The following is a 14,990-nucleotide window of genomic DNA, read 5'->3' on the forward strand; positions in this document are numbered from 1 at the left end:
CTACCTCTGGGGTGGAACATGGTAAGTGTGTAAGACCTCAAGGCAATGCTACACAGTGGTTTAGGGCAATTACATGGAGATGAAAAAGAGACAATTTCTAACTGAACTTGGGCTTTGGAGGAGAGTGTGTGTGTGTGCAGTGGGAATCTCAGACAGTGGAAGCAAGTAGGGGCAGTGGCAACAGAGTAACAGAAGAGATTAAACTACCCAGTGGGAGGATATTAAGTCAAACCCGCCACTGCTGCCAACCAAGAACTTTGTGACCTCTGTGTCACTGCTAATAGACACATATTCACTCAGTGTCAGTTTCATAAAGCATCCATTTGTGCCTCCTGGGAACAGTTACTAAAGAAAACTCTCTCAGCTTTGTCAGACCTTTTTAATATTTACTTCAACGCTCAGCCAAGCTGTTCCCACACAGCCAGCAAAGGCAGGGCAAGTGCTTGGGGACTCAGAGTACCAGTGGGAGGACAAAACCCTACCCCATTGCAGTGGTTAAAGGAACAGACAGAGCATGTAGCGGTGAGAGTTAAATTACAGAGTCAGCACAAGCCAGTGGTGCATAGGCCTTTGCGGGACTTAAGTGGTGCACGGAACTTGTTCCATCTCCCTGCACATGGTGAATTTCACCCCGAGAATGATATTGGAAGAAGGGATGAAGAAGACCAGCAAGACTGGACCTGGTAGTAGCACCTCCTTGTACGGATTATGATTATTTGCACTACGGGCCTCAGCTGAGATCAGAGGTCGTTGTACTGGCCACTGTGTGAACACACAGTGAGAGGCAGTCCCTGCCCCTAAGCGATTACAGCGCAAGTGAACCAGATAGATAAAAGGGGAGGGGAAATGGTGGCACAGAGAGGTGAAGTGACTTGCTCAAGGTCACAGAATGGGGTAGTGGCAGAGCACTTCTGGATCCCAGGGAAGGGCTCTCTCCATTGCACCTTTATTACTGAGAACAAGACACCATCTGTGTCTGACGGCACATTGCACTTATTTCCTTGGGGTACAGCAGGGAGGGTTAAGACAGGATCACCGGATCCTTTGGAATCTGGTTTGCACCAGTGATGGGGAGAGAGGATGTTAACCTTTAGGGCAGGTAATCGGGTCCTTTTGGGGGGCAATAATTGCCTTTAAAGCTACCTTTACACTTCACATACCCTCCAGAGCACAGTACACTGAAATGGAACAAGGTTACAGTTGATAACCATCCAAGAAATGCTTTGATTATAAACTCTTCAGGGCAGGGACTGTCCTTGTTCTATATCTATTCAGTGCTGAGCACAACGGGGCCTTGGCTACTTGGCAACTGTTTCTCCATGACTGGCGTGGATCCGTGGCAGCCTCCTTGCCACTCCCTGAGATTTCCCTGATGCAGATAAGGAACGTAGCAAGCTGGTCCCTGGTATCAAAAAGGTGGAGAAACACTGCTGTAGGCGATACCTGAAAGCAGGCAAACAGCATTTTGCCACAGGTGACAGTGCCGTCAGGTACAGTACTTAGCTGCATTTAACATGCATTCTCTGTTTTATGCCAATAACCGTCTGAACAATGATGCTGGCATGAACTGCACATTGAAGTGCTTTGAACAGATGGAGATTTCACATCCCTTTCACATTCGTGTAATGCCACCAACTGCAAAAGGAGTTACACCTGATTTAGGTGTACGTAGCACTAGGGAGATGAGAATCAGGTCCATCCTGCAGATCCGAAGGCAGCAGCTTGGACATGTTGGACTCCATTATCCGTAAATATGATATTCCAAGTGGCTTATCCGTGTCCCCTTGGATTGTTCAGCCATGCTGGAGACCACATGGTTGAAGGGGATATCAATCTGTACACCCAGACACCTGCCATTTTCACAGCATTGCACATCCTGATATTGCCTCCAAGGCAACAAGGCAGCTGAGAAGTCCTGATTGTATTGCTCCGAAAGAAACAGTTGAGCAAGCTAAGAAATGGATGAGGAGCCATTGTATCAGGAGTAATTATACTGCTGGGCATTGTTATAAGCTAACACTGACTCACTGGAACAGAAGTCATCTGGGAGGATTCCTTAAGAGTGTCTTGCTCTGCTGTGTGTGTGTGTGGGGAAGCTTCTTGGGCCCGAATCTCATTTACATAAGAACATAAGAACGGCCATACTGGGTCAGACCAAAGGTCCATCTAGCCCAGTATCCTGTCTTCAGACAGTGGCCAATGCCAGGTGCCCCAGAGGGAATGAACAGAACAGGTCATCATCAAGTGATCCATTCCATGTCACCCATTCCCAGCTTCTGGCAAACAGAGGCTAGAGATACCATCCCTGCCCATCCTCACTAATAGCCATTGATGGACCTATCATCCATGAACTTATCTAGTTCTTTTTTGAACCCTGTTATAGTCTTGGCCTTCACAACATCCTTGGCAAGGAGTTCCACAGGTTGACTGTGCGTTGTGTGAAAAAATACTTCCTTTTGTTTGTTTTAAACCTGCTGCCTATTAATTTAATTTGGTGACCCTGTAGTTCTTGTGTTATGAGAAGGAGTAAACACTTCCTTATTTACTTTCTCCTTGTCAAAGGATTTCTGAAAATCTAAATACACTATATCCACTGGATCCCCCTTGTCCACATGCTTGTTGACCCCCTCAAAGAATTCTAGTAGTTTGGTGAGGCATGATTTCCCTTTACAAAAACCATGTTGAGTATTCCCCAACAGATGATGTTTATCTGTTTGTCTGACAATTTCGTTCTTTACTATCATTTCAACCAGTTTGCCTGAAGTCATGCTTATGCCTGTAATCGCTGGGATCACCTCTGGAGCCCTTTTTAAAAATTGGCATCACATTAGCTATCCTCCAGTCATTTGGTACAGAAGCTGATTTAAATGATAGGTTACAGACAATAGTTAGTAGTCCTGCAATTTCACATTTGAGTTCCTTCAGAACTCTTGGGTGTCTTATGGCATCGCTACTGAAAGGCTGTTTCTAAGCTCATTTCACATTCATGCATCCATGGGTTACCAAAGAAGATGGATTAATGTGATTCGAGCTTCCTGCTTTAAATATTACATGGAGTAAAAGCCACTATCACCTTAAAGAGGCTGATCTGAAGCCTACTGAAATCAAAGGAATGATCCTCATTAACTTCAGTGGGTTTTCGATCAGGACCAAAGAGAACAGGAACTTTGCAACTCCAATCATACGTTCCTGAGCAGCAACGGATGGTAACGAACAAAGCTGTTCCCAGCAGTTGCATATGTCTTGAAGGATAATTAAAATATAGCTAATAAGACTGGGGAACTCTGGGGTTTCATTAAGTCTCCATGAGCCTTTTAGATCTGATGCTTTTAATCGCTTCAGTAAGAGATCTACCCATTATTTGAATCTTCCAATTAGGCAATAGCTTGTTTGAGAATGGCCGAGGATTCTATCCCCTTATAATTTTAAGCCTCCCCTTTCTGCACATCTTTGTATGGATGATTGTTCTTTATCCTTAACTTACAGCCCTGTCTGCCCCCAAGTTTTAGTAGGTGTGACAAAGTTCCTCCTCTACCTTGGTGGGTCCTGTGCTTATTGGCAGATTTGCTTGCCTCACAGATTCACCCTGTGGGTCAAGAAACAGCCCAGAGACCTTCCCCTCTGGTAGAAGCCAGAGTCCAGGTCAATTCCTCCTGTGTTTGATCAGGAGTTGGGATGTTTGGGGGGAACCCGGGCCCGCCCTCTACTCCGGGTTCCAGCCCAGGGCCCTGTGGATCACAGCTCTCTATAGTGCCTCCTGTAACAGCTGCATGACAGCTACAACTCCCTGGGCTACTTGCCCATGGCCTCCTCCAAACACCTTCTTTATCCTCACCACAGGACCTTCCTGCAGGTGTCTGATAACACTTGTACTTCTCAGTTCTCCAGCAGTGTGCCTACTCACACTCAGCTTCTTGCATGCCTCTCGCTTCCAGTTCCTCCCTCACACGCACTTCCTCTCCTCTGGCTCCCTGGCTCCCTTTGGCCTGACTGGAGTGAGCCCTTTTATAGCATCAGAGGGGCCTTAATTAGAGTCAGGTGTTTAACAGCCTCACCTGACACTTAGCAGGTTAATTAGAGTCAGGTGTTCTCATTAGCCTGGAGCAGCCCCTGCTCTGGTCAGTCAGGGAACAGAAAACTGCTTATCCAGTGGCCAGTATATCTCCCTTCTACTACTCTGCTGTTTCCAACTGGCCTGGATCTATCACATAGGGATGAAGTGTACTCCAGCTCCTAAGTTAGCAGTGCCATTAACTTATCCCGTATCCACCCCTTGCTTCCTAAGTTACACTTGTTTTGCACCACCATGGCACAAGAAGTCACCATTTTCCCCACTTACACAAGTTTTCCAACCAACTCACACCCAGCAATGTAACTGTACATGATTGTTCAGGTAACCGCTCAATTTGTCCCAGACACATCTGTAGGTGTCAGACCTGTTTACATCAGCACTGGATCTGGTTAATCAAATTTAAAGCCCATTAGCTAAACTCATCCCTGGTGTAACTCTGCTACCTGCAATAGAGTTACATCGAGACAAACTCTAGCTCCAGGATGGGAAGAGGCAGCAATAGATTCTGGCAGCTATCTAAGGGTTTGGTGGAGCAGAAAGATTAAAAAACTAAATGCAAATGTCAGCACTGTCATCTTCATGCATCTGAACAAAGCAGAGGCACGGCAATGGAAACATATAGATTAGATGATGCTTTTGACAGCTGGTGTTGCAAAAATGAGACATTTGCACAAAGGACCAAACAGATTCTACCAAGCACCATCCAGAAGACAGACCGTAACTTCAGGGATACATCCAACATGCGGGACTCTCAAAAATTCCTGCTGGATAGCCACATGCTACAGACGAGCACCACGCATGGCAAGTGGAGAAACCACACTTAGCGAGAAGTGCTGCACTGCTTTATGCTGATTTAGAATCAGGACTAAGAGTTCTGCGACCACAATACAGTCAAATCCAAAGTGCAGAAGCTAGTGCTTGTAACGGGTCAGGACTCACTCCTGCGACGCCTCCTGCTGGTGACTCCTGGAATTAGCTCAGTCCACCGCTGGAGCGCTCTCTGCAGGCCGGTGATCTGCCTGTCTTCTAGCCCCCGTGTCCCTCCCTGGACCCGGTGCCCTTTCACATGGGGTGCTGCCCCTGGCAGTAACCCCTTTCTCTCTGGGTTTCCCCTCCTTGGGGAACCCCCACCCTCTAGCCCCACCTTGCCTCAGTATTGGCTACTGCCAGTCATTGTCTAGCCCCACACTCTGGGGCAGACTGCAGTATCAGCCTACTCATCACAGGCAAAGGGGTTTGGACCTGCTGCCTTGGCCTACCCCTGGGCTGCCCTCTGCAACCCCCAGTACCTGTTGGCCCTTCGCTAGGCCGCAGCCTGGGGCTTTCTAGGCTGGAGCTCCCCAGCTCTGCTTCACCCTAGGTACCTTGCCTATAGCCCCTGCAGCCAGGCCCATCTCCCTCTGCATGCAGAGAGAGACTGACTGGCTTTTGGCTTACAGCCTCTTTTTATAGGGGCCAGCTGGGCCTGATTGGGTGTGGCCCAGCTGCAGCCAGCCCACTTCCCCAATCAGCCCAGCTTTTAAGCTGCTTTCTCGAGCCTTTGCCCCTTCCCAGGGGAGTTTTTAACCCCTTCAGGGCCGGAGCAGGGGTCCACCCTGCTACAGTGCTGCAGTTAGAGTGGTTGCTGGAATCATAGAATATCAGGGTTGGAAGGGACCTCAGGAGTCATCTAGTCCAACCCCCTGTTCAAAGCAGGACCAATCCCCAACTAAATCATCCCAGCCAGGGCTTTGTCAAGACTGACCGTAAAAACTTCTAAGGAAGGAGATTCCACCACCTCCCTAGGTAACCCATTCCAGTGCTTCACCACCTTCCTAGTGAAAAAGTTTTTCCTAATATCCAACCTAAACTTCCCCCACTGCAACTTGAGACCATTACTCCTTGTTCTGTCATCTGCCACCACTGAGAACAGTCTAGATCCATCCTCTTTGGAACCCCCTTTCAGGTAGTGGAAAGCAGCAATCAAATCCCGCCCTCATTCTTCTCTTCTGCAGACAAAACAATCCCAGTTCCCTCAGCCTCTCCTCATAAGTCATGTGCTCCAGCCCCCTAATCATTTTTGTTGCCCTCCACTGGACTCTTTCCAATTTTTCCACATCCTTCTTGTAGTGTGGGGCCCAAAACTGGACACAGTACTTCAGATGAGGCCTCACCAATGTTGAATAGAGGGGAATGATCGCGTACCTTGATCTGCTGGCAATACCCCTACTTATACAGCCCAAAATGCCATTAGCCTTCTTGGCAACAAGGGCACACTGTTGAATCATCAGTTAGGATCAGAAGCAGAGCATCCAACATGCTCAATTTCCTGTGACTGCAAGGGAGAGTCTCAGTGCTTCCCAGCAGCTAGTAGCAGCAAGGAAGGGGATGAGAAAAAACACAGAAGAGAATACAAGACAGGACTTTTATCTGTTTGGGATTAGAGTAAAATAAATCCAGGATTATTCTGTGTGTGAAGAGATGAGATATGTTATGGAGAATGATTCAATTAGGCACAGCAGCAGCCATTTACATTGCAAAAATGCCCCCAAAATTGAATGATTCCAATTCCAATTCGACTAGCTGAGTTGGAGCATCATATCGAGAGCCACTTTCCTTTCATGACAAATTTCTCTGGCTTCTTTGAACACATCAGTGTCCCAGTCTTAATTAGGGCTGAATGTGGGATGCAGCTTTTTCTTGGGATGCACACACGGCACACTGATTAGCTGCACCCGTGTTGAGCCATTGGGCCAGGTTCTCTGGCCCCGTTCTGATGCCCGAGCTGTGCAAAGGGGTTGGAATCTGGCTGTAGCTACCAAATTGGGAACTCCATTCCATTAGGCAAATATTCAGCTAGAACAAAGCTGTCTCCTCCACTAGCCATCCCCACCCACAGTGCAGGGAATGATTCATGGCTGACAGCAGGGTCTTCATCTACCCATGTAGATGCAATCTTGGCAGCAAAATACATAGCTGTTGAATCCAAAATTACAGGCCTCTCTCTCTTGAGTGGAAAGAGAAATCAGTCTTAGCTCTAGATAGTGCAGAGGATTTGTCATACCATACCAAGCCATCCTGCTCAGAACAGGGGCCATTTCCAGATGTTTCAAGAGACGGTGAAAAGTGGGTATGCAACCTATCAGCTAAATGTGTCATCTCTCTCTCTCTAACGGCTGGTCATCAGAGGATAAGAACCTACAACTACCGCCAGCTAAGGGAGATGCTCCTTTAGCTCAGAGTTTAGAGGCTTGTGCTCTAAAATTGAAGCTGCAGGGCTCTCTCCCCACTAATGATTCACGGTGGGAGGTTATGCAACTTATATCCTTCATTCTCTAGAGGGCAAGATGCTTGTAAGGCAATCAACACTTTACTGGAAGGGAATATAAAAGAGACCTGTTAGAGAGCAGACGGGCATGGCTTGCTGCATTACAATGGGGCTGTATCCTGTAAGGTGATCAGCACCCTCAGCCATCACTGGGGTGCCCAGTCTGCAAGTTCACTGCCTTCGAGTGCATGAATTAATTTCAGAGGGCACCCACTAGCGAGGACCTGGGACCTGCTACCACTCAAGGGGAGGGCCTGTATTTAGATGAAACATTTTTGGGGAGGGGGTGGCAAATTTGGTGATTTGTTTCAATCTAAACACTCCACAGAGACATGCTGATTTGGACAAAATTACACTGGAGCCCCCAGGCAAGTTTCTGCTGCCTGCCTACCTCCTTGACAAGCTGTCTGGCATGTTGCTGGGGAGCCTAGGTGTCCAAGCTCCCAGCTGCTTGGAACCCTCTGATGGGGAGCTGGGAAGCCCTGGGAGCTTATGGATCCTCAGCAGCCTGCCAGGTTGGGGCTCCCATCCCAGGGAGGATTTTGAAATGTTGGGATTTTATTCTGACTTGGAATGAAACCAAATTTCAAAATCCTCCATGAAATGGAACTACTGCCCTGCTCTGGAGCCGAAGGATCTGAGTTGCTGTCACTCTTCCCCAGGGGGTGCATGCAATTCACGCCCCCATCCCATGAAAATCCAATGTGAGCAAAGTGCCCAGCTCCCTTAAACTCCTTTGAAAAATCCCCACCTTAGTAACTGTTCATTGCCTGCAGCACAAGCACTTGTAAGCAAGCCTTCACAGGATCAGGCCGCATCTGCCTAAGCCACGCTAGGAACAATGCCCCCTTGTAAGGGCCTATTAGTACCATATGGAGTCAGTCTAATTTTATAGGTCTTAGATAAAACTACATTGTTAAGAGTCTCATTCCTAAGGGAGGAAACATACATTAGGAAGAAAGTGATCTACCTAGGAGCTCATGTAGGCAGATCATCACTGCCACTTGTATTAAATTAGCATACATCATCACCCTGGTAACAGAAACTGAAAATAACTGATGAATCCCAGGCCAGCTAAGGTAGATGGGAGGGGCAGAGGGGGTGAATAATTGATGTGTCTGACACTATTGTCAGCTCCATGGTGAATACAAAGAGGCGCTTACGCTGCACAAGTTTTCCTCCTTCTTAGACGCTTCACTGGACGTGTTGGGTGACAAGAGGTCATGATCTGCGTCATGCTGCTGAGGTCACTGTTAAAGTTTTGCCCAAGAGTGTGGTTGAAGGTAGGGTGCAAATTGCTTTGTGGTTATCTGCTAGAGGTGCAAGCAAATCCTTATGGAGTGTGTTATCCATTCGGTTTACAGGCAATGTGAAAGTGGCGAGGAACACAGGACGTTTCCCTTGTGGTTGTTGTATTTTTACAGTTTAAGGTTTGCGGGGGAGGAGGGGAAGAAGGGGGGGCAATGTTTTGGTGGAATCTTAACTGCCACTAAACAAAATCCTTAAGTTTTTAACAATCGTCTTGTCCGACCGCCTGCATAACGCAGGTCGTATCATTTCACTAAGTAATTCCTGTCTTGTCCATATTCACGTCACTTACCATTTAAAATGGTTACTAGTTCATCATAGTGCACCGAGCCTAACTCTCCTGTACATTTTCATGAGATGGCAAATTATGCCTTTTTAAAAATCAATCAATGACGCCTTAAGGGTGTAAGGGCTGGTATAACGAGGATGGTGATCAATTTTTCTCCATGTCCCCTAAAGGCAGGGCCGGCTCCAGGGTTTTTGCTGCCCAAGCAGCAAAAATAAAAAATAAAAAAAATAAAAAAGCCACGATCTCGATCTACAGCTCTACCACCGCCGCTTCAGTCTTCGGCGGCAATTCGATGGCGGGTCCCTCTCGGAGTGAAGGACCCGCCGCCGAATTGCCACCGAAGACCCGGACGTGCCGCCCCTCACCGTTGGCTGCCCCAAGCAGCTGGTTGCTGGGCTGGTGCTTGGAGCTGGCCCTGCCTGAAGGTAGGACCAGAAGTAATTAGCTTGATCTGCAGCAAAGGAGATTTAAGTTAAATATTAGGGGGGAGGAAATTCCAACTCTAAGGGGAGTTAAGTTCTGGAATAGGCTTGTGGAATCCCCGTCACTGGAGGTTTTAAAGACAGGCTGGACAAACACCTGTCAGCGATGGTCTAGGTTTACTTGGTCCTCAGTGCAGGGGGCTGGATTTGATGATCTCTGGAGGTCCCTTCCAGCCCTGCATTTCTGTCATTGTCCCTGAAGTCATCTGACCGGGGACAACGGTAGAATCGACACAAGAACACATCGCTGAGCACACTAGAAAACTCACATTGCTATCGGCTGCTACTGAAATTGTTTTACCGTGCTGGTAATGTGCTACTTGTATCGACCCATGGACACCTGCCAATCTTAGGACACACAATCGTGGGGATTTATTGTTCTAACCTTCATAGGTGGTGAGTTACATGGGCCTGTGGTGCCCATGCTCCACCAATATTCAGGAATGTGGGCCTGGCTCCACCAGTGTTTGGGCTTATATTTTCAGAGCTGTCGGTAGAGATGGGATGACTCTGCTTGGACCCGTTCTGGGCACCACCAAAAATTATACAAACCTGGCGCCCATGCTAACCTTAATAGGCCAGATCCTGAGCTGGGGTCAATCAGAGCAGCGCCAAAGGTGTCAGTGGAGCTAGACAGATTTACACTAGCTGACCATCTGGCCCATATATTCCCATTTTCAAACATCCCTGCTCTCTGCCTTTAGTACCATTGAATCCATGTTTTCATGCAGCAAAATAATGCCCTCATCATGGCTTTCTTCATCTCATCGCTAGGAAATTACTTGCTTTAACTGTGTCTGCGCTCAAATCCTTTTGCTCGTGTAGACTGAGATCCTGTCCAGTTTGCTTGCTGTGTCCCATACAATAGCCAGTTCGCACGAAAGGCTTGTGGACAGATCCTCGGCTGGTGTACGTCGATGGAGTTACACTATTTATACCAGCTGAGGATTTGGCCCTAGGAGTACCTAGGCTCTCCTGGAGGTTGTTTTAGGGATTGATTATTAGGGAATAAACTCCTACATAGCGACAAGGGGAAGTGGGGGTGGGGATGAACAAAGCAAACCTAATATACATGTTGTAAAAGATGTATGCGGCGCTTGGACCTGCAGAAAGCACGCAGCCAAGTATTGATTGCCAGGCAGAGGGCTGGAACTGATGGAAACTCCATCAGAGGCTACAGGGCCAGGAACTGTTATCCCCCACGAGTGTTCTCACTCACGTCCACGCTGTGATATCTGCGTGCCAACGACATTCGAAAGCAAAATATTCACTGCAAAAGGCCACGTGGCCAGACACACCATTACGGCAACGCCGGGTGCTCATAGAGCTACTTGGTAGGTCAGCTGGAGTTTAACTAGCCCACAGCCTTCACGCCTTCCTCATTCAACACTGTTCGCGGCGGGCGGGGAAGGGGAAGTGTTATTAAACAAGAGAAAATGTTTGGGCCAGATTAACTCCAGGGTCTAGTCTGGCAGACGCCGGTACGTGCCCTGTGACAGGATCTCCATTGGGGCAGTGCAAAGTGCTGGCAATGCCGGGGTTAAAGTGCACAGGAGCGCTCCCCTTCTGCCCCCCTGGCTTGGATACAGCATTCCCTCCCCCGGCTGCGGCCCCCTTTCCAGGCTGGTGATGCCACCTCCCTCCATTGCATTCTGCTTTCATGCTGGCAACCTCCTTTCCACGCGGCGGCCTGCAGGTGTCAGTGCCACCCCTGGGTTGGGGACGTGGGAAGGGCTGCACTCATTGAGAGCCACTTCCGCGGGGAAAAAGGCCACCTGGCGGTGGCTCTCCAGCTCGGTGCAGTACCCCTTGCTAGCACGGGAGGGCGCAGTTCACATTTCCCTGCTCTAACGTGCATGTGGAAATCTGGCCCATTGGCCTCTTTCCGCATCGCCTTGCGTGACCCCATGGCCTTTCTACTGTTGTCACTGCTGCTCCTGCACTCCGCCCACCTTGTAGAGAGCCTAGACTCCCTCAAGTCCTCCTCACACCTCTGCCAGATCAATGTTTCCACCCCTAGAATCATAGAATCAGAAGATTAGGGTTGGAAGAGACCTCAGGTCATCTAGTCCAACCCCCTGCTCAAAGCAGGACCAATCCCCACCTAAATCATCCCAGCCAGGGCTTTGTCAAGCCAGGCCTTAAAAACCTCTAAGGAAGGAGATTCCACCACCTCCCTACGTAACCCATTCCAGTGCTTCACCACCCTCCTAATGAAATAGTGTTTCCTGATATCCAAGCTAGACCTCCCCCACTGCAACTTGAGACCATTGCTCCTTGTTCTGACCAAGCTTCATGCCAATTAGCAGGGCTCTGCGCTGCAGGCCACGGCTTTTCTCCCCCGGCCTCTTCCCTCCACCGCCCCTTGTTGGGGGAATGGCAGAGGCGTGTTTGAAGCTGTGTGTTGCAGGTGCAAGGGGGTTATGGAGGGAGAGCTGCTTTCAGTACCACTGCAGGATGTGTGTCTCTGCCCTATGAACTCTGGAAACGCTCTCAGTTATGGCTTCAAATCGCTTTTAAATCATGGCTGTACTCAGGGCCTTGTTCAGGCTGGGTAGTCCCTGACTCCGCGTTCTCTATTGAAATCGTAGGGATCACTCAAAGGAGTAACATATGCCTCAGTGTGAGTCAGGGCATTGATCTGGCCACGGATGACGACTAGATTCAGCCCCCTTTGTCTTGCAGGAGTAAGTACGTTCAGTGGGGCTGTATTGACAGCCCGGGAACCTGAAAATCTCTAGCCACCTAGCAGGTACAGCATGCTCACTGTGTCAGCAAGCTACTGACCACCCCCGCAAGGCCTCTACCAATATGCCTCATGCCTGCCTGTAGCAAAGCGAAGACTCACCTGCACGGCGCCTCCTGCTGGTAGTCTCGGGAATTAGCTCCCCAGCACTCAGAGCACCTCCTGATGGCTGGTGTCTTGCCTGCCGCTGGCCCCCGTGTCCCTCCCAGACCCCGGTGCCCTTTACCTCGGGGTTCTGCCTCAGCAGTACCCTGCCACGCTCTGGGTCTCCCCTCCCAGGAGAACCCCCAACCCTCTCAACCCACCTTGCCTCAGTGGCGACTACCAGTCATCGTCTAGCCCCTGCTCCCTGGGGCAGCCTGTAATGGCCACTCATTGGCAAGGGGTTCGGACCGGCTGCCTCTGCCTAAGCCCAAGATGCACCGCTGTAGCCCCACTGCCTGTGTAGGCCTTCCCACTCCAGGCCTAGAGTGAGACTCCTCTAGCTTCTGACCCCCAGCCCTCATATCAGGGCCAGTTGGGCCCTGATTGGGCGTGGCCCCAGCTGTGGCTGCTTCCCCCATCAGCCTAGCTTGGCTGCTTTTAATCCCTGTTCTCCAGGAGCAGGGCAGCCCCAGAGGGACCCCATCTCTTCCCTCCTCAGGGTCAGACACTCAGCAGGTGTAAACTAATGCAGCTGCTCTGCAGTGAAGATTTATACCAGCTGAGGCTCTATCCTTTGGATGTTATTTAAAAGCTGCTTCTGCATTCACATTACCCTTCCACAAAGTTAAAACTGCACGACTGACTCTTGTAAACAGGGACGCCTACTGATCACATCAGTTATTGCTCTTGGGCCAGCCGCACAGTCCAGACGCGTGCTGGACGCTTGTGTAGCACACACAAGGGAGTGCCAGGGCTGTATTTAGCTGGGCTGTGCTCTGCCACTGAAGACATGTGCCTGCAGCAGCATACCTTGGTGTGCACCGAAGGCCGCAGCAGCAATGGGGTTTGTGCAAGCTGTGTGTGTTTGGTTTTGGATGCCAAGTACAATAAAACCACTGTTTTAAAACTGTCCCTGGTCTGGGAGTGTCACTTTAGCAGCATATATCTGGCATTTATGCGTGAACTTGGCTAAAGTCCAGATCTCTAGAAAATCAGCAAGTCCAAGTTTTTCAGCCTCAAGCAATCCTATGGCTCTCAGAGGCACTTGCTTTAGCCTACCCTGACCCCTGTTGGCAGATCTAGGGAGCACACTTTGGTTGACCCCATTCTGATCAAGGTTATAGCACTCACTTGTCTTTTTCAAGTGAAAAATGCACTTTCAGTTAACTCCCCCGAGAGCGGATCAAATGCAACACATTTGGCAGTAGGCCAGGGAGACAAAGCTAACTCATTGTTCCTTTCCACAGATTCCGTGGGATCGTTAGCGATCAAAACCTCACATTTTACATTTCTTCCAATTCACTTTGTAGCTTCAGGAAAGTCACTTTAACCCCTCTAGGCTTCCGTTTCCCCAGGCTGTATAATGGAATAATAAGCATCTACTTACCTCACTGGGGTGTTTTCTTCAGGTTTAATTTACTAGCTTCTTCCATCCAGGGATCTCAAAGGGCTCTGAAAAGTGTTATATTCTTATCACAAAAGAAAAGCTCGTCCCCAGCCTAGAGAAAAGTCTTTGCCTCTGTTTAATAATGTGCATCTGGCAAACAGCAGGTTTTTCAAGGTCACTTTTCCCTTTCCATCCACCTGTTTGACGCTGAGGCTGTACAGAATGACGCAAGGCAACTGCCATGCATGGTTTGCAATACAAAACTCAACTGACTCCTCTTCCCTCTTGCAAAGAAGAACTGATGAGGTAGCCAAGAGCCCTGGAGACCAGGTGAGAAAGGAGGATTATGAATGATGCAGGAGGCTGGTTCTGGCAGATGGATGGTGCCTCCTGGTGACAGCCTGGAAACTGCACTGTTTATTGAAAAGCAGCAGAGTTGTGCATTGAGGCTGACGCTGGTATCCACAGAGGCAGGAAACAATCCGGACATCAGACCCCATCAAGGCCCCTGCACATGCACCTAGCGTGGACAAAGTGGATGTGTTTAATAGACAGAAAAACAACTATTAACAGATATAGCGGGGCAGTTCCTCAGCCAGTGTAAAATGAGCGGAGCTGCTCTGACTCCATTTACAGCAAGTGAGGATCTACCCATAAACCTACGGCATTGCACGACACTGTTTGCTTAGCAGCAATCCAAGGTTCGGAGGCACCTGTTGTTTCAACATTTTCAGACATTCTTCTTTTAGGGTGAAATTCATCCTGCAGCACAAGACCTATGCAACACTCAAGCGCTATTTTGAGGCCTTAAGTGGTGCCAGGGTGTGGTGATCACCCCTGGGCACTGACTCTCTGCCCAGGGGTGATCACCACAAGTACGTTTTTGACAATGAGAGCAGCCAGCTTGGGTCAAAGCCTTAGGAGAACAGCAGCTCTCATGAGATTTCAGACACCTCCAAACCCCCACTGGAATACTGAGCTCCTTTCCCGTTTCAGATCTGACCTGGGACCAGGCCCACAGGAAGCAAGTTTGGATCCAGAGACCTGAGCTCAAAACGAAGAGGGGGATCAGACTCCAGTGTCAGAGTTTGAGTCTCCCTCCACACCTCCAATTTTAGATCCTTTAGCTGGCAGCATGTCCTGTGCATGTGGGTCCCTTCGCTGGTGGCCTCTGGAAGAGGGCAGGTGAAGACAAAAACCAGACAGTTCCTCCGAGTGAGTTCGCAGCAGCAGGTGAGAATCCTAATGTATCCAT

The sequence above is a fragment of the Mauremys mutica genome, chromosome 2 (assembly GCF_020497125.1).
Source record: "Mauremys mutica isolate MM-2020 ecotype Southern chromosome 2, ASM2049712v1, whole genome shotgun sequence".
In the NCBI taxonomy this organism is placed as follows: domain Eukaryota; kingdom Metazoa; phylum Chordata; order Testudines; family Geoemydidae; genus Mauremys; species Mauremys mutica.